General features: G+C 32.8%; 1 protein-coding gene across 3 annotated transcripts in view; it reads left to right on the top strand.

The window, feature by feature from the left end:
• CADM2 (cell adhesion molecule 2) overlaps window positions 1-19,242 on the top strand; it is a 1,064,920-nt gene that overhangs the window by 305,809 nt on the left and 739,869 nt on the right. The gene's annotated exons all lie outside the window — the stretch shown is intronic.

A 19,242-nucleotide genomic window follows, 5' to 3' on the forward strand; every position in this document is an offset into this window, starting at 1 on the left:
GCAAAAACAAAAACAAGCAATGGATACACACAAAGATGCACATAAATCACAATTCCTTTGACTTCAACGTTCAATTAAGCTTGAATTCTTCTCTTAACTACATTTTAACATCCCATTTCCATATGATGTTTTATAGTGCTTAATAATAATTTCTGGCATGAGCAGTCATTGCTCCTGAAATTATGTACTTGACATAATAAAAATCAAAATTCAAGATTCTTTTAAAAATTCTTTGTATCAACTACAACATGGACTAAATAACTTCTGTTATATCCCTGTCATTTACTATTTCAGAATTTTTAATTTCTCAAGGAAATAAATTCTATCTTTGATTTAGTAACTTGTCACATTTAGTATAAATTTGTCTTCCTGTTAGTTTCTTTTCATTAGTACTAGTTTTCACACTTGGCAAAACATAATGGTTTGTTTATAGTTCTCATCTGGTTTGAACTGAACTGAAAATCAAAATACTATTAAGCTAATTGTAAATGTAAGTGATATAAATGCTACTAAATGCTAAGAGGTTAAACAGAGGCATATTTTAAGAGGGTTTATGAAAAAGAAAAGCTTGGGTGATGTTCAGTAGCAAAGTATGGAGTATGTCCTAAGAAGAAGAAATGGCATCAACTGCACAGAAGAACGCACATAAGAAAGATGTTGTTATGCCCAGGGACAGTGGACAGCCCAGTTGGACTAAAATGTTGAGTATGCACAGACGTATAATGGGGCAATATGCTGGAAAGGTAAGTTAAGGAAATATCCTAGAGGAATAGGAATATGTGACTTAAACTTTTGAATTTCATTTAGTACAAGGTATAAACCTTTTGAAAAAATTATAACATGGTATTTATATATTAAAAGAAATCTTTTTGAATATTAATCTTAAGCCAATACAAAGAAGAAATGAATTTGAAAAAGAAAAAAAAGTCATAGAACATTGTTATCAGTCAGTGATAAAATAATGCTCGAACTGAGATGGTAGGAACAGGAATAGACAGGAGCTGATGATTATGTTTTTAAAAAATAAACATTAAGTGCTAAGCACCGGAGTAATCTTTTATCTGCAATCTCTCCAATAATGTCGTAGTAGAGGAACTCTAAGAATCCCTGCTATACAATGAGAAAAATGATCTTCAAAAGCTAAATAACAAGCTCAAGACCATACAAGTAGTGAACAATAGGGAAGCAGGGCTATCAATCTTCCACTCTCTTAAAGGAGGCACACCCAAGGCGCATTCTTCAGCTCTTTGGTTTTTTATTTTTAAGTTCTTTAGAAGGTTCATTTACTGAATACCTGAGTCATTTATATAATACCCAGCCAGATCCATGTTTCTAACCATATCTTCTCACTCAAGTTGAAATTTTGAATGAATCAACTTTCTCCTGGAAAATTCATCTTAGATTTTCACATCATCCTGAAACTCTAAGCAAAGTTTCTCTCACTGAACATTGGTTTGTTATGTTCTGTCAGTTGAGAATTATTTAACTTCTTGTATTTCTTTTATTGCACTGAATACAAATCAGCCAATCTACTGTGCAATCAGTAAATTGTGTTACATCTCTTATCTGTGGTTGGGTTGGATATTTAAGTGATTAAATTTATAGTATGTTTGCCTTTTATATTCTATTGTAAACAATTCTTGATAAAAGGTAGAATAAAAACGATTAGATGAGTTTATAAGTGCCTCCCAGAACGCCTTCCTGCTGCTACACAAATAACTCTGTATCCAAACTTTGTTCCGTTTCCCTGAAATCTTATTATTGTTTGACTCATTTAGGCTTCAAAATTACAGCAATGTATGACTGTTTTCTGACCATATGCAGGGGCAGTCTTGCTAATTTTTCTTTTATTTCTTGAGTTTCTCTCCTTTTGCCTATTTCCATGAAAACTGTACAATTTTATTTCTGGGCCTCACAAATTCCATTTTATTTTACTAATTTTATCACTTTTTACAACCTATATTATACATTTGCCCTACATTTTCCTGAGTACATTCAGTAGAGTAAGTTAAAAACGAATAGGTACCTAATAACTAAAGATAAATTTATTTACTTTAGATTTATCTTTACAACAGTTCCACTCCAAATTCTCTTTTTCAATAAATATGATCTGCACATTATTTCTGAAGTTTTCTTCCATTCCCCGTCCCAGCTCTACAGCTCTGTTTAACTAATCATTATATGTAATGCTATCTAATTTTATTTTGAAGTACAGCTCAGGCCACTATGCAAACTCTTGGCAGTGTCTTCTTTAACATTTTAAAGCCTAATAGGACTCATAACACTCATTCGGCACCTCATTGTTTATCACTTGTATTGAAGCTTTTGATTTTACCTGTGTTCTTTTCTTCCAAACTATATCATAAATGCTTTGAGGGCACACATATTATATTATTCCTCTTTCAAGTCATCTTGCCATGCATGAAGCCTTATAACCATATTAAATATATTTTGTTTATAGGGATACTGCATGATCTTTTCTAAAGTACATAGTTTTTTCAGAGACCATGTAAGAAATGTTCTTACAGCTGATGTTGTTTTGTGTGTGTGTGTGTGTGTTGGTAGTTATAGGGAAAGTCACAATGTTTTAAAAACCATTGTAAAATGTTTTGTAGATGAATATTAAGTATATGTATTTTGTATCTTGGAAATGTTTCTGGCTTAATTTAGACAGGTTTAAAATTCCAATTATGGAATATTACAAATCAATGTAAGACAATACTGATCTATGATTTTGGCTTCTCCACAATTAAAAAATAGTTCACAGATTTGCAAAGGGATCAAGCTTTAGAACAATTGTATAGCTTATTAATACATAATTATGAGACAATCCTTCAATGAAAAGAGTTGCATATACTGATGACTTTAGGATATCAGGACTAAGAAATATCTTTTCATTTAAAATAATAAGAGGCAATGGTGTTTTACCAGAGCAGCAGAGTAGCATGCATGTAGCTTGCACTTTTCTGTGATAGCAGTCTCTTCCACAAATGCCCAGTTGCTAATCACTTCAATAAATCTGTTATGAGAACCTAGATACATGGATAATCTTACACTATTGATAGCCTTTCCATAGAACGGATGAATTGCTTTGAGTACACTGTAATAGTGGATCAGCGACTCTGTGAAAACAGTCTTAAAAAGTGAAAATGTTTAAAGAAAACATCTTTGAAAATGTTTTTATTAATCATGAAAATAGCACAATACGAGACGCAATATTCTTCAAATGAGATTCAATGGGTCTATATTCAGCTGCATATTATGGTAAAATAAAAAATATGTTATGATAAAATATGGTAAAATTTATTTTTGAAGAAATAAAATTTGTATTTTTCTTATATTTAATTTTATATATTTCCTGCAGAAATATTTTCTTATTTCCACGTTTTTAAGATTTTAGCTTTTAATACAGAAGATCTTATAGTACATTTACTAAACTAGCAATAGTCTCTAAATTTATTGACTACCAATTTTTTTTCAGTTATCAAAAAATAATTAAGATTTTAGTTTTAGGAGAATTAATTTTACTGAAGTAGATACCTGGATATTGTTAAAGTCTGCAATATTTGGTATTCTCACAAATAGTGCAAATGGGTTCTAATATCTCTACATTCTTACCAAGACTGGTCTTTTTTTAAAAAATAAAATAGCTATTTTAACTGTCTTCTATGGACAGATATTTGTTCAAGTACTTTGTCTACTTTTAGTTGGGTTATTAGGTTTATTTCTGCTATTGAGTTTAGAAATTCCTTATATAGTTTTGGAATGAACTCCTTATTAGATTTATTATTTGCAAATGTTTTTCCTATTCCATAGGTTGCCTTTACTTTACTCATTGTTTCCTTTGTTGTGCAGAGCTTTTTAATTTAATGTAGTCCGAACTACATTATCTATTTTTGCTTTTGTTGCCTATGCTTTGGTATCATATCATTGCCAAGACCAATAATTATAAGTCTACATTAAGCTGACAATGGCTTAACTTTAATCACATGCAAAAGCTCTACATTTTACTTCTCCCCTCTCATGCGCTTTATGTCATTGATGTCAAAATTCACTTCTATTTATATTGTGTATCCATTAACGTATGTTACTTACGGTTATTTTAATAATTATGACTTTTATGCTAGAACTAGAAGCGATTTATGGATACCATCCTTATAGTATTCTGTATTTGTCTGTGTATTTCCCTTTACAAATGAGTCTTATACTTTCTTGTTCTATTGTGTTGCTGTTTAGCATCCTTTTATTTCAAGTTGAAGTTCCTTTAGCATCTCATCTAAGGCAGGTCTAGTGGTGATTAACTTCCTCAGCTTTTGCTTGTCTGAGAAGCTCTTTATTTCTGCTTTATTATTGAAGGGTAGTTTTGTCATATACAGTATACTTGGTCGGCAGCTTGTTTTTCCTTAACTGTTTTTTCCCTTAACTTGGATCTATCATTCTACTCTCCTTTGACCTGCGAAATTTCTTCTGAAAAGTCTGTATATTCTTGTTGAGGTTCTCTTGTACATGCAAGTAGTTTTTCTCTTGCTGCCTTAAACATTTTCTTTGTCTAAATTTTGACAATTTGACTATAATGTGTCTTCATGTGCATTTCTTTGGATTTTTCTTATTTGAGATCTTTGACCTTCCTGGATCTGGTGAATCTTTTCTGTGGTTTGGGATGTTTCCAACCTTTATTTATTTGAAAAAGGTTTCTAGTTTTTATTCTTTAAAATGTATTAAAATGTCTGATAGCTTTAGAAGAGATTGCTAAAATTGAACAGTAATCTAATTGGTGTTAGAAACTTCATCAGCAACAGTGGCTGCTAGAGAGTAAATAAAGTTTTTTGTTGTTGTTGTTGAAAACAAACAGTAATTTTTAGTCTAAAATCATATAGGTAACAAAGCAGTTTAAAATTCAACAATAAAAAGTACTGAAACAAAGATATATTGCAAGGAAATAATTTGAAAATTTGCTTGCATTGCACTCCACATAAAAACCATTAGCCAAAGTGAAGTAAAATTTAAAAAAACTACAAGAAATAAAATGACATGTGACACAAAGCACTATACTGTAGATAAGTTCACAAAAAATAAATTCAAAGCAACCTTAAATATTTTCATCATCTTGGATTGAATATAAATTAATATAGTCATTCAGGTATATACCGGGCAATGTATGTAAAGACTACACAAAGTACTTAAATCTTTTGACACACTTACTTGAGATAAATTGAAAAATAGAAAATGTAGGCATACATCAAAACAGAACGTTGAATAGTAACAGTAAATTGCAAGTTAATTAGCAAAATAATGGAGAAGTGTCTATGTAAATCATTGTGTGTTTGTATAGAATTATCAGGTCAGGGTTAATAGAGTTATCATTGAAAAAATAATCATGTGAAAATGTAAATGATATTCCAATGTATATGTTATTTTAAATTTGGGGCACATTATTTTAATTATAAACATTTCCGTTTATCAAACTTATCTCTGGAGATTATATATATTAAAGGCCAATTTACAATATTTGTGAGCAGAATATTATTTCAATTTTTTTTTAGCAATGGATAAATGTAACAATCTAATAGAGTCAAACATTTTAGAGAACTTTTCAAAGAGTGCTAGTGTGTTAGTTGCCTGTTTAAACACATTTTTTAAAAGTATGAGAACAGTTTCACACATAGGATGATACACTGAACTATTCTAAAGTGATTTGTGTTTTCAAAGAATTCACTAAATAGATTCAACATTTTAATCATGTTGCATCAAATTATTATTTGACTGCTAAATCTACCTTAGAAAAATCAATAGGACTTCTCAAGATGGTTGAGTAGTTGCAGATTTTGTATGTCATACCTAACATGTCTAAAAGCTTTCTCTCATTATGCAAAAAGTCATGAATAATCAGGTCAAGGCGGCATGCAAAGAAAATTATCAGACTGTGAAACTAAGGTAAGGCCTATTAGGCACAAGCTGTACACCTGTTTGCTCATTTCTCACTTTAAATGGTTTGTCATTGTGTTTATAAAATCTCATTATATTGAGAGTTCCATAAGGAAAGTTTCTTAAAATAAATTCTACTCAACAGTAAGCCAAGTTATATTAAACTAAATAATTCTTCAGAACTCTAATCTATATTTGAAATATTATATGTGTGAAATATTATACATAAAACATATATTCAAAAATTATATAATTTAACTTATATAGAATAAAATTTTTACTACAAAATATTGACAATTTCCGACAAGAAAATCTGCCAATTTATAAAAAGTTTTAGACATTATTGTCTGTGCTTGCCAGAATATAGTTCTTCAAATATAGTTTTTTGTTTTTGTTTTTTGAGATGGAGTCTTGCTCCGTTACCCAGGATGTGGTGCAGTAGCTCCATCTTGTCTCATGGCAACCTCCACCACTCCAGTTCAAGCGATTCTCCTGCCGCAGCCTCCCAAGTAGCTGGGACTGCAGGTATGCACCGCTACACCTGGCCAACTGCTGTATTTTTTCAGTAGAGAGTGTTTCATTACGTTGGCTACACTGGTCACAAGCTCCTGACCTCAAATGATCCACCCGCCTTGGCCTCCCAGAGTGCTGGAGCTACAGGCGGGATCCACTGTGCGCAAGCATCAAATATAGTTTTACCTTTAAATTGAAACTTACATAGATTTCAAGAGAATTACAATAGTGAAGTATATTTTATTTAGCCCTTTCACATATTGTTGTTGTAAAGACATATATTTGGCTTGCACTATTCCTCAAAATGGGAATATTTGTTTTTATTTCATTCTGCATATATCTAGCTTATTAAAAAAATAGAACTGTAATGCTTAAAATATATAAGATATTGGCTATATATGTTCTTCTGTAAGCCCTTAAAAAATATCATACAGCAGGGTGACTATAGTAAAACCCAATATATTGTGTATTTCAAAGTATCTCGTGGAGAAGATTTGTTATATTCCCAATGCAGTGAAATGATAAATGCTTGAAGTGATGGATCTCCTAAATACCCTGACTTCATCATTACACATTCTATGCATGTATTAAAACATCACTTGTAACCCGTACATATGTACACATTTTATGTATAGATAAAAAAGTAAAAATAGTCATAGATTTTAATATTTATATATTGAGATTTATATTTACTAGTATGGCAAGTTAAATTTTATACTCATTGGATAATGATTTTCTTTGATATGTTCATCAAATTATTACAATTCATGATTTTAAATTATGTTTAAGCAGAACTTCTATTAAAAATTTGAAATTACAGTGTAGTTTTTCTTACTATCTCTAACTTTTATTTTTCTGATTTTATGATGATTATTAATATTGGCAGTAGTAATTTAGGAAGTTAAAACAAAATATTGCCCTTCTTCCAGAAATTTTGTTCTCATTAATACACTTTTAAAACAGTAGATTCTATAAATATATTCCAGTTACCAAATCTGTCATCATTTAATTCTATAAATGTAAAGATTGCACATGTATTATACACGTGCATTGAAAAATAACTATTTTAGGAAATAATTGTATTCTTAGATTAATTTAACAAAGCAAGCAGAAAATATTTATTTTATGCTAAATGGTGTTACATATTTGATACTTTGTATTTTATAGTGCTATATTACTTGCGTATGCAAACATATGAGTTGGATAAATATTATAATTTATTATTTTTATTTTAGTTTTTATCAATGCCATGACTCTTTAAGTGTGAGATGCTTTGCTAAAATAAGCTTTTAACAAAATAAAAAGTATACTTTACTTCAAAGAAGTTTAGAATATATCTGCAATGTACGTTGTGTATTTAGAATGTGAAATCAATTCCAATTTAATATGAGGCAGGGCAAGAGTTAGTGAGAGATTTGAGGAATATCAAGTATAGTTTGGAAGCAAAGCATCAGTCTTGTAATCATAACCTAGAGTTTCAAGAAGGGCATATCTAAGCCTCTGCAGGAGTTGAAAACTGTCAGTAAAGGTACCAAAGCGAATTTACTACAGTGCGGAGTCTCTGAACATGGAGAAGTAGATAGTATAATAACTTAGCAAGGAGGACCACAGGTTAATAAAATTGAACTTTATAGACTAAGAAAGGTTATTTGCAATGAATATTTTAAAAACTCTGCCAGATAATTAAACTCTTTGGAATGAAATGTGTAAGTAAAAATTAACAAAATGTTCCAAATTTTCTTTCTTTAATATTTGTTTGAGTTGTGTTGTCACTTGAAAAGGTAGCTCTAACAATTGAGGATCTTGCTGATTATGGCAATTCATTCATTCATTTATTCACTTATTCGGCACTAAATAACTATGTCGTCAATACTTACGAAGCACCAGCCACTGTCTTAATTCCCATGGATATAGAAAACCTCTTTGTGTTCACAAAACTTATGTTCCAGAAGGAAAAGCATATAATAAACAAAACATGTAGAATAATCACACTCAGGTATGTCAGATGGATGACTGAAATGGATGAAGACAGAATATGAAGAAGAAGGGAAATATTAGGATGGAAGGGTAGGGATGTTGTGGATGTGGAGGCAATTTCAATTTCAATTACAATGGTCAAGAAAACTTCACTGAGATTGTCATATCTCAGCAAAGACCTGACGGTGTTAATGAAATCAGTTACATGGATTACTAAGGGAGGAACATTCCCAGCAGAGAAAATAACAAGTAAAAGTAAATTGAGACAGGGTTTTGCCTGTCTGCCTGTGCATGGGAGGTCGATACTGATCAAGTGAGTGATATATGAGGAAAAACGAAGTCAGGGAGGGTGTGAGAGGAGTGGGTGGCAGATCATCATAGGTTTTGTAGGACCTTGTAGGCTATATACATACGCTTGTTTTTACACTAAATGAGATGGGTCTTCATGTTTCAAATGGAGGCTTGACACGATTTTTTACCGTAAAAAGATTTGCCAGTTGTGGCATACATCGAATACACATGAAGGGAGTAGGGGGATAACGAAAAAGGCAAGCAGATCAATTGGTAGCCTCATGAAAAAATTCAAGAAAAACATGACAAAGTGCTATCTCCTGATCCACGAGGAGATATGGACTTGAGATAATTGAAGTCTAACATATCTCCTCTTGGACCAGGAGATAGCATTTTGATGGGATAGCAGTGAAATTCTGGAAGTATTTTGAAGGTAGTGCAGATAGGACTTGCTGATGTCCAAATATGGGATGTGATTTTGGGGTTACTAGAGAAGGCAATTGGAAGGACAAAGCTGCTATTTATTGACAATTGGAAATTATGATTTGAATTTTGGACAAACATGGTTTGAGATGTCTATTCCACACCCAAACGGAGATATTGAATATACAAGTCTGGAGTTCAGAGACAAATTTCATCTGCAGATATAGCTTTTGCAATTTTCAGAACATGTATGATATAAAATTCACAAAAGGGTTAACTGAATAAGATCAATGAATGAGTGTAGATAGTTAAAAAACCAGTACCTAGGCATATACAGAGATGTGCTGTGACGAAACAGGTGGAAAATGCATTTAAAATCTGTCTAAATGATGAAGGAAGTTATTTGGATCACATTCAGAAGTGAGTTAGAAAGTAAAGGTGAAAATTAGTGTAAATAAAATTAAGTAAATGACAACAGGCAATTTAACTTTGAATAGGGAAGTAACACACTTAACTACAGTATGACCAGCAAGTTAGGATTAGTGCGAAAATAAAATATGCTTGCAAAATTAATGTGGATAAAGTCTTTTTCTCCTACCATAACAAACCAAAAAGGATGGAGTTTAAGTAGCAAATAATACAGATACCACTAAGAAGATCAGTTTCTTCTCCTGAACAGGTTAAGATATAATGACATGCAAGATAAAGAAATATAATATTAAAAGTATTTATATTTTAATATAATATGTTTCTAAAATATTAAAAGAAAGTATTAAATATTAAAAATATTAAAAAGAACTTTAGAGAAGTATATGGATTAAATTGTATGAATATAAAAGAAAGTTTGAATTTCAGGTTCTGGGTGATGTGGATTTGACATAGAGTAGAAAATTAAAACATGAAAATGAAAACTGTGTGCCTTTTCTTAACCTGAGACACTGGTAAAGTGAAAGACACAAATGACTTCGAAGATTTCTCTAGTGAAGTAAGATTTGGAGCTGAGAAAAACTGCTAAACTTTCTTAGTCCCAAATAAACAGAACGACATGGGCATTCTTGCATAATCTGAATGAGTGACTCTTTGCACAGCTGAATCTTCTCAACCCTTTCAAGAACTCCAAGGTCCCTGAGCTAACTGGTTGAACTGGGAATGGAGCTGGTCTAGTTGAAGAGGAATATAAGCTTGTGTGAGCATTTCTAACTTCTCTCAAGTAGTATCCAAACTTTAATAACTATTTTATTTCCAACTCATGAAACACATTAATTCAACATTCACAAGAGGAGAGTAACTCCCTAACAAAGACGTATTTTATTTTGTCCAAATTAAGAAATGTCCATTCTGATGAGCTAGTTTATAATTAGGAACATTTAACATACATAGGAGTGCCAACAATACAATAGGGAAGAAAATAGTTTGATTCAAATGTGGCACGTGACATTTGGAGTTTGAGTGAATTCAGCCCACATGTCTTAAATTGGTAGTGGAAGGAACTGCACATTCAAAGTTACATATTTCATTGAAGGAATGTCTAATTGAACTAAAGTCAACTGAGGAACTTCGTTAATTATAATTCTAGACATAATTGACTCAAATATTGCTGTTTTTAACTTCGTAGTTTTAAAGCAAAAATGCACATTAACTATATATTCCAATCTATCATTTGGTTATGCAGCCCAAATAAGTTAATAGGTTGCCATCAATAGGCTTGATATTTTTGGAGTACATATTAAATACTTTTCTATTATGTGTTCCAGGCTAGAGGCATTCAGTATTGTCTATAATAATCTATAATAAAAGAGAGCAAATACAAATTTTGTGATTTTATAATATATATTTTAGTTATTGTTCAATACCAGTAATTTAATATCCTGAAAATTCACACTGAGGAACCAAACCCAAAGGAACTATCCATATTGTTAGAGGCCTCATCTCACAAAATATATTGTTAGTTTGAATGCCCCTCTGACAAGTTATTTTTCATTATTTGCATCTTTGGAGTAGTAGAAGTATAGAATTTAACTGAACAAATAACTTTAAATTTACTGCAGTCCTACATTTAATTGAATTTGTGGCAACATCTTGAGTAAGAAATCAAAAGAAGATACAATCAAATCAGCAAGGAGTTCATTAAATCTGCTGTTGATTTTATTCTTGCATTTGTTCCCATCTAATCCTTCGACAAATTCCAACTATAATCTGCTGGAGCAATTTACTTTATGTCCAAACTTTTCTTTTTCAAGTTAGCCATAGTGACTGTTCATGAAGGAATACATGTTTTTCTTTGAATATGATATGTAAACTGGTTTTAATCATAAAAGAAGCTTTACATTTAGTTTTCTGAGCAGTCTTATGTGGCTAAGTTTTATATGCTATATTGCTCAACTTGTATTTAAATGAAAGAACAGCATTTTTCAGCTTGCCAACTATGATAATATAATTGAATACTAATGATATTTCTTCCCATTTCCTTAAGAACATCAATTTCCTAAAAAAAGATTAATCTTTCTTGTTTATCGGCTCTTTGTCATCAAAACAACAATAACAAGGTCATTATTCTGATTGTTTATTACTGATATGCATGGACTTAATTTTTCTGAATATTTGTCATTATTAATTATTAGGAAATTGAGATGAAAATTTCACTTTGAATGATTCTACATTATGACCGTATGAAGTATTTAATAATTTTCTTTACCTTTTCAAAGGAAAGTTAGATGTATATTTTTTGAGGAAACTATCAGTGGCTCAGGAGTCAATCAGTTTTAGCTTTTAAATCTCTGATCAGAAACTTACTGGTTGTGGGAATGAGAAAGCACATCAACTTTCTGAACTTGTTTCCTCACCTCTAAAATGGGTTAAATATTCTACCATGAAAAAAATCACTGTGAGAGAAATAGTTTATGGAGAAGAGTTACTTAATGACAAGTGCATGCTGAATTATGAGAAGCATAAATGCTTTCTTTGTAGAACAGTCTGCAACCATTACTTTTCAGCTTTTAAAATGCATTTTTTCCTATACTATTTCCATGGTTGATTACAATTACGTGATTTTTATTAATTATATTATTGTCAGATAATTTTTGTTGTTTTTAATTCATATATTCTGCAAAGAAGATCTTTAACAATAATGTAAGCACTTTTAAACTTATTGAAATAAATCATCTTAATATTATTGCCAAATTCATTTATTATTTAAAATTAGGGTTAATGTATCTGCAGAATTTGTAATATATTCATTTACGTGCATATCAAGTAATTGTACAGTGGGAGATGGTGAGTTGGCTTCACCATACCTGGTCTGTAGGTGTACATGCAAAATTCAATGATAGTATTCAGATGCATATTTGACTGTTGCGGTTTTGGTGTTTATTCCTTTGAAGATACCTCAATTAGAGTCAATTTTATTTCCTCCAATATTCTGCTTTACCAATAACCTCTTTTTTTCTGCCATAGCTAATTTCTCAGAGATAAATTGAATTGACCATCTTGACCTTTATTGTTTTCTTGATAATTTCTTGAATTCTTCTTACACAATACATTCACCATTTAAGTAGTATTCTTGACATATCAATAGTTCTTGACATAAATACAGACTGTATATATATGTAATTTTTTTTGATACAGAGTCTTGCTGTGTCACCAGGCTGGAGTGCAGTGGCGTGATCTTGGCTCACTGCAACCTCTGCCTCCTGGGTTCAAGCAATTCTCCTGCCTCAGCCTCCCAAGTAGCTAGGGCCACAGGTGTGTGCCACCACGCCCAGCTAATTTTTTGTATTTTTAGTAGAGATGAAGTTTCACTGTGTTGGCCAGGATGGTCTTGATCTCTTGACCTCGTGATCCACCTGCCTCGGCCTCCCAAAGTACTGGGATTACAGGCATAAGCCACCACGCCCAGCCCAGACTGTACATTCTTATGGATGGAAGCGTTAGGTTTGGTTTTGTAAATATTTATCATTTCCTCGTATGTATCAGGCATTTTGCTAAGAACCAAGAACACTAAAACAAAGTGCTTGCCTATAAACTTTGCCTTACTGAGTGAGTAACTCTTAAATACCCAACTTCCGTTTTGCACTGAAAAAAACGTGAGATGCACTTAAGTGGCATGCTTAAATTTGCACATCTATTTAGTTAGCAGAGCTAGGAAGACATCCAGTATATCCTAACTTTCATTCAAGTTATAACATGCTGTCTCCACGTTACTAATTATGGAGGGGTGAAGTACACAGACCACATTTTCTTTTAATTCTACCAAATCTCTATGGACTTTCTTTTTTAAATGAGGTTAGTGACAGGAATGTCAATGGGTTAATGAAAGGTGAAACTATTGAACATTTTATTTCAAATTCACTTTGAGTATAAAATACTGAATGGCATTTGAGTCTAGAACTTGACTCTATGCTTGCCATAGACTGTTAAGATAAGAAATGTTGATTATCTGGTTAATTTGTCAATGTAGACAGCCAGTCAAGCCCCAACATGAACCTTCTTTAGTGTGTATAATCTAAGTTAACTGAGGACATAGTCTAAATTGATTGTTAATTGCTAACTTTTCCTTTAGTTTGGTTCTTACAGACTTCAGTTGAAAAAAGGCAGTAATTTCACTCTAATGCATGGTTTGTCTTCCCTCTTCTACAAACCCAATCTCTCAAATTTTAAGACTTAATAATAAAATTGCTCATTCAGGGGAAGAAGTGTTTGGTATATAATAACAAACACTATTTTTAAACAACCACTTAGTGATAAGGCTACTTAAATATACTTACTTGCATTAATCCATTTACTTATGTCATATAGTTATTAAAATTATCCCCTTTTAAAGATCAGGATATTAGAGATATTAAATAAATTAACCAAGGTTATATATCTAGAAAGTAGTAAACCTAGTATATAAATTTTTTTATTAAGCATGTCAGATGTCTCTATTTAAAATGGGTGACTAAAGCTCAGGATGAAATCTTGTATAAGAAATAAAAGCCACTATGATTAATATCCATACTTGGTATTATATTTAATATGATGTCAAAAATTTTTTAAATCTTGAAATATATGAAATGTGGTATCAGGTTTACTGTATGCCACAGTAAATAGGTATAATATTTGTCCAGAAAGACAAATGATAACTTTGAGAAAGTAAATCTGTATTTTGAGTTCATGAGGTATAAAGTATAGCTAAGAACTCACTAGTAATGTTCTGAATAGAAGCGGTACAAGAATTAGTATATGCTACATATTATTTGTAGACAATAATTGATAACTCAAATTTAATAATTTTTAAAGTTCTAAAGAGAAGCCCTTACTGATAAGGGCTAGTTGTGTTCATATCATAACTAAAATAAACATCATTTGTGTATCTATTTTAAGGAACTGTACAACTGCTGTCCCTATATTGACATTCTATAGTTGCATAGTTACATGTTTTATAGTCAGATGATTAGGCCAGATATCAGAGCCTTCAGTCTTTTCCATTACAAATTCTGATACATACGGAAACACAAATATATTACTAATGGGTAGCTTAGTGTGTCACCCTTAATCTAAACATTTCAGTGATTCTTCATTCCTACAAAATAAAATTGTTTCCCAAACTACATTTCCAGCTTCATTCTCACTATTCCATTTTATTTGTAAGATCTGTTCAAATTGGATAAGGGAGGGTTCTTTAAGAAATCCCATGATTGACCAGGCGCGTTGGCTCACACCTGTAATCCCAGCACTTTGGAAGGTCGCAGTGGGCAAATGACGAGGTCAGGAGTTCAAGACCAGACTAGCCAACATGGCGAAATCCCGTCTCTACAAAAACATACAAAAATTAGCTGGGTATGGTGGCTCGTGCCTGTAATCTCAGCTATTCGGGAGGCTGAGGTAGGAGAATTGCTTGAAACCGGGACCCTGGAGGCTGACGTTGCAGTATGAGCCGAGATTGCACCACAGCACTCCAGCCTGGACTACAGAGAGAAACTCCATCTCAAAAAAAAAAAAAAAAAAAAAAAAAATCCCATGATTTTCTACTTCCATGCCTTGGAATTCCACATTATTTCTTCCAAACAGTTATAGGTGTATACCCCTTATCTTTTGAATATAAGTTGTAAATACCTTGTCCTTCAAGGTTCAATGCATGAAAACAATGTCCCCTATTTCTAGTCCCCCAGCTAAAATGTAATATGTTTTCTGCTCTGATTCTAATTATATCTCACTGGGTTCTTTCCGAGGTGCTATTACATTCCACTGGGTCTCTTGTAATTTTTCTTTTCTTTTTTTTTGTTTTACTTTAATTTATGGGGTACATGTGCAGATCTTGCAGGATTGCTATATAGGTATACATTTGCTGTGGCAGTTTGCTGCCTTCATCCCCCTGTCTCCTACATTTGGTATTTCTCCCAATGTTATCTCTCCCCAGTCTGCCACCCTACCCCCCACTATGCCTCCCCTAGCTTCCCACCCCCCAACAGACTCCATTGTGTAATGTTCCCCTCCCTGTGTCCGTGTTCTCATTGTTCAACACCCACCTATGAGTTAGAACATGCGGTGTTTGGTTTTCTGTTCTTCCATCAGTTTGCTGAAAATGATTGTTTCCAGATACATTCATGTCCCTGCAAAGGACATGGCCTCATCATTTTTTATGGCTGCATAGTATTCCATGGTGTGTATGTGTCACATTTTCTTTGTCCAGTCTATCATTGATGGACATTTGGGTTGGTTCCAGGTCTTTTCTATTGTAAACAGTGGAGCAATGAACATACATGTGCATGTATCTTTATAATAGAACAATTTATAATCCTTTCCGTATATATTCAGTAATGAGATTGCTGGATCAAATGGAATTTCTATTTCTAGGTCCTTGAGGGATTGCCACACTGTCTTCCACAATGGTTGAACTAATTTACACTCCCACCAACAGTGTAAAAGCATTCCTATTTCTCCACATCCTCTCCAGCATCTGTTGTCCAGATTTTTTAATGATTGCCATTCTAAGTGGTGTGAGATGGTATCCCAGTGTGGTTTTGATTTTCATTTCTCTAATGACCAGTGATGATGAGCTTTTTTTTCATGTGTTTGTTGGCCTCATATATGTCATCTGCAAATACAGACAATTTTACTTCCTCTTTTCCTAATTGAATACCCTTTATTCCTTTTTCTTGCCTGATTGCAGGTCTCTTGCAATTTTTCTATGTGTTTTATCACACTCACAAGATGCTGCAGTGATTTAAGGCAGAGATACTATCTTATAAATCTTTGTATACTCCACACTACCTTGTTTATAATCTTTTAAGATGAGAATTTAAAAATAATAAATACAGACTAACATAGACTAGCATATGCACTTTTATTGATAGAGCTAAGAGTCAAATAAGTTAAATGATTTTTCTTAAGATCCTGGGAAAGAAAACATATACCACTTCTCTTATTCCAAAACAAAAACCAAGAAACTTCTATTTTTCTGGATGTACTTATACCATTCACAAGTCTTTGAACTCTAGCGTTTGAAGGATGGCATGAACTCTGGCTTCGTCTGGACTGGTGTGGTTCTCTAAGTGGTAGATGTCTAGAGGTAGAGAGATTGAGGAAAACAACAAGAGTTTCCAGGATGGGGGTGATGCCCAGACTCCTTTGGATGACAATTTTGTTATAGGCAAGTCTTTCCGTTTTGGCCACAGTGCCCGTAATAAGATAGGAAGGATTCAGGAAGAACTAGACAGGGTACTGGGGTCCCAGCCAAGCAGCTGAGCTTTAAGGCAAACTCCTAACAATATGTCAGGCTCTTTTCTTTCATGGGCCTTGTACTCACTTCATTTTTCTTAAGCCTCTTCATCTTTCCCCCAATGCACACCTACCCTCTAACCCCAAAAGCAGATCCTTGGAGGTTTGCCCCTTTTTCTCAGGACTCAGTTTTGAATTCTGCATAGAAACCTACATAATGACCTATGACATGTTCTTAGCACTCAACTTTCCCTGAAAACAAAAATTATTTAATTGTTTGCATAATTATGAACACTGTTTCCCAAATGGACTATAACCTTGTCAAGGGCCAGGATTTTGTCCTGAACACTCCTATATACCCAAGAGCCTAACAAACCATCGGACTATAGGAAATATTTAATAAATCTTTGTTAGCTGCCTTGAAAGGAAGACATAAAATATGAAAAGCATCAACTGATTCATAAAACATGAGGGCGAGCTTTATCCTGCTGGGCAACTGTTACTCAAAGATGGTGTTCCAGTTTACTATCATATTATTTAGGGTTATGGTAGGAAAATAAAATGAACACCCATGTCTGGGTTTGCTGTGGTTATATTTCCTCTTATATGATTAGGTTTAAGTTAAACAGCCTGAGAGTGGAGGAGGCTTCAGCTGCAGGTTGGCAATGCTGAGTGTTACTATGTTGATGCTACTAATACTTACAAATCAAGTAGGTTAGCAGGTTTTGCCTTGAACACAGAGAAAGCTGTCAGTTTTTGTCAGAGGGGCAAAATATGGAACCAGATTTGCCTGCTGTAGGAAGGTGAGACCTCACTTGGCCATCCCAGCCCAAAGAGAAGTCTTCTTTCTCTGAAATGGAGGAGATCTGATTGCTTGCAGCAGCACTGATGCAGTTAAGGATATTTCCACATAAATATGTGTTACCCCTTTGTTGAAAATTCATATATACTTAGTGATTACTGATTGTACACTGGTTATCTTTTTGGCATGTCTAGAGAAATCCCTGGTTTCTGAACAGACCAGGGATTCCAAACAGGAATGGATGGAGAAAGGCATTTGAAAGGAAATTCAAGAGAGAGCTTCTTAAAAGCAAAGACCGGTTGTCACTGTTCATCCCTAAGCCTTATCTGAATGTGTGCAGCAAAGAAAATGTTTGTTGAATAAGCTGCCTTAATAGTCTCAAATTATAAAATTTAGGAGATACGCAATTTATGTAAAAATAATATTAAAATTTGATAAAATTAGAACATATTTGAAATACTGAAATTAATTTGTAGAGTTAGCTCATTGTGAAACAAAGACTCAGTAAGAAGGATAGCGTATAGTCGTTGACTAAAAATACCAGTGAAAGGACATCTTTAAAGCAAACTATTTGAAATCCAGAACCAGAATAGTATGTATTACATGAGCACATTGACTGTGGTTTTTAAAATGTTCCCAAAAAAGTGTAATAAATCCCTTATCCTCAGAATATGGAATAGATTACTCCCATTTTAACAACTAGAATACTGAATGTATTGATGCAATATTACTTTGAAGGGCTATTTTAGTTCTTAAAGATTACTTACTTCTTTTATTTCTGACCTTATCTCTCTTGTCCCTATACTTAGTGATTAGTGATTGTAAATTGCTTTGTCTTTTGAGCATGTCTGCTGAAAGTGGTTGTGAACTTACCAGGGATTCCTATCTAAAGAAACAAAGAAAAATTGTTTTATTAATTGGGAGGGCTTCTATTAATGCAATAAAAATTTTACATTTATTTATAAACAATAATTACTATTTGCTAAATATAAATGCCACAATATAGACCCAGATTTTTGGAAGATTAAAAACGTCTATAAATCTAAAACTGGGTATATATATGGCCAAAAATTGTATTCTAATTACCCCATCAAGCATTAGGGCTTTTTATAGATTTTTAGATCAGATGGCATCATGCAGACGTGTCAGTTCTTTGCATAAAATTGATTCCGAAATAGAAGGGAATTCTGAAGCTGCTTCCGAATCTGTGGGGTTAATATATGTAAATACTCACATATCATATTTTGGGCATAAGAATATGGATTTAAGGCAGAAGGAATACATAGAAAATGTGGTATAGATCGGAAGATGTCAACCCTTAGTATTAAGTGTGCTAGTTTATGTGAATCCAACTTGCTCTGGAGACTCCAAAGCCTTTCTGCCAGGCCGCTTTGCATCCCATATTATTTCAGAGGTTGGGATGGATTGTGAGTTGTGAAGTGCTTTCAAATCAAAAACAACCAATTTACTGATTTATTTCTGATCTATGTTATTGACTTCTGACTTTTTTTCTGAAGCATCTGAGAGCTATAATATAGGGAACTCAGATTGTTTGAAAAGATTTAACAGAAGACCATTACCGTAGTCCCATTTTCTACTCAGCATTGCAATGA

This window comes from Sapajus apella, unplaced genomic scaffold (genome assembly GCF_009761245.1).
Source record: "Sapajus apella isolate SASKATOON/1434 unplaced genomic scaffold, GSC_monkey_1.0 scaffold8, whole genome shotgun sequence".
In the NCBI taxonomy this organism is placed as follows: domain Eukaryota; kingdom Metazoa; phylum Chordata; class Mammalia; order Primates; family Cebidae; genus Sapajus; species Sapajus apella.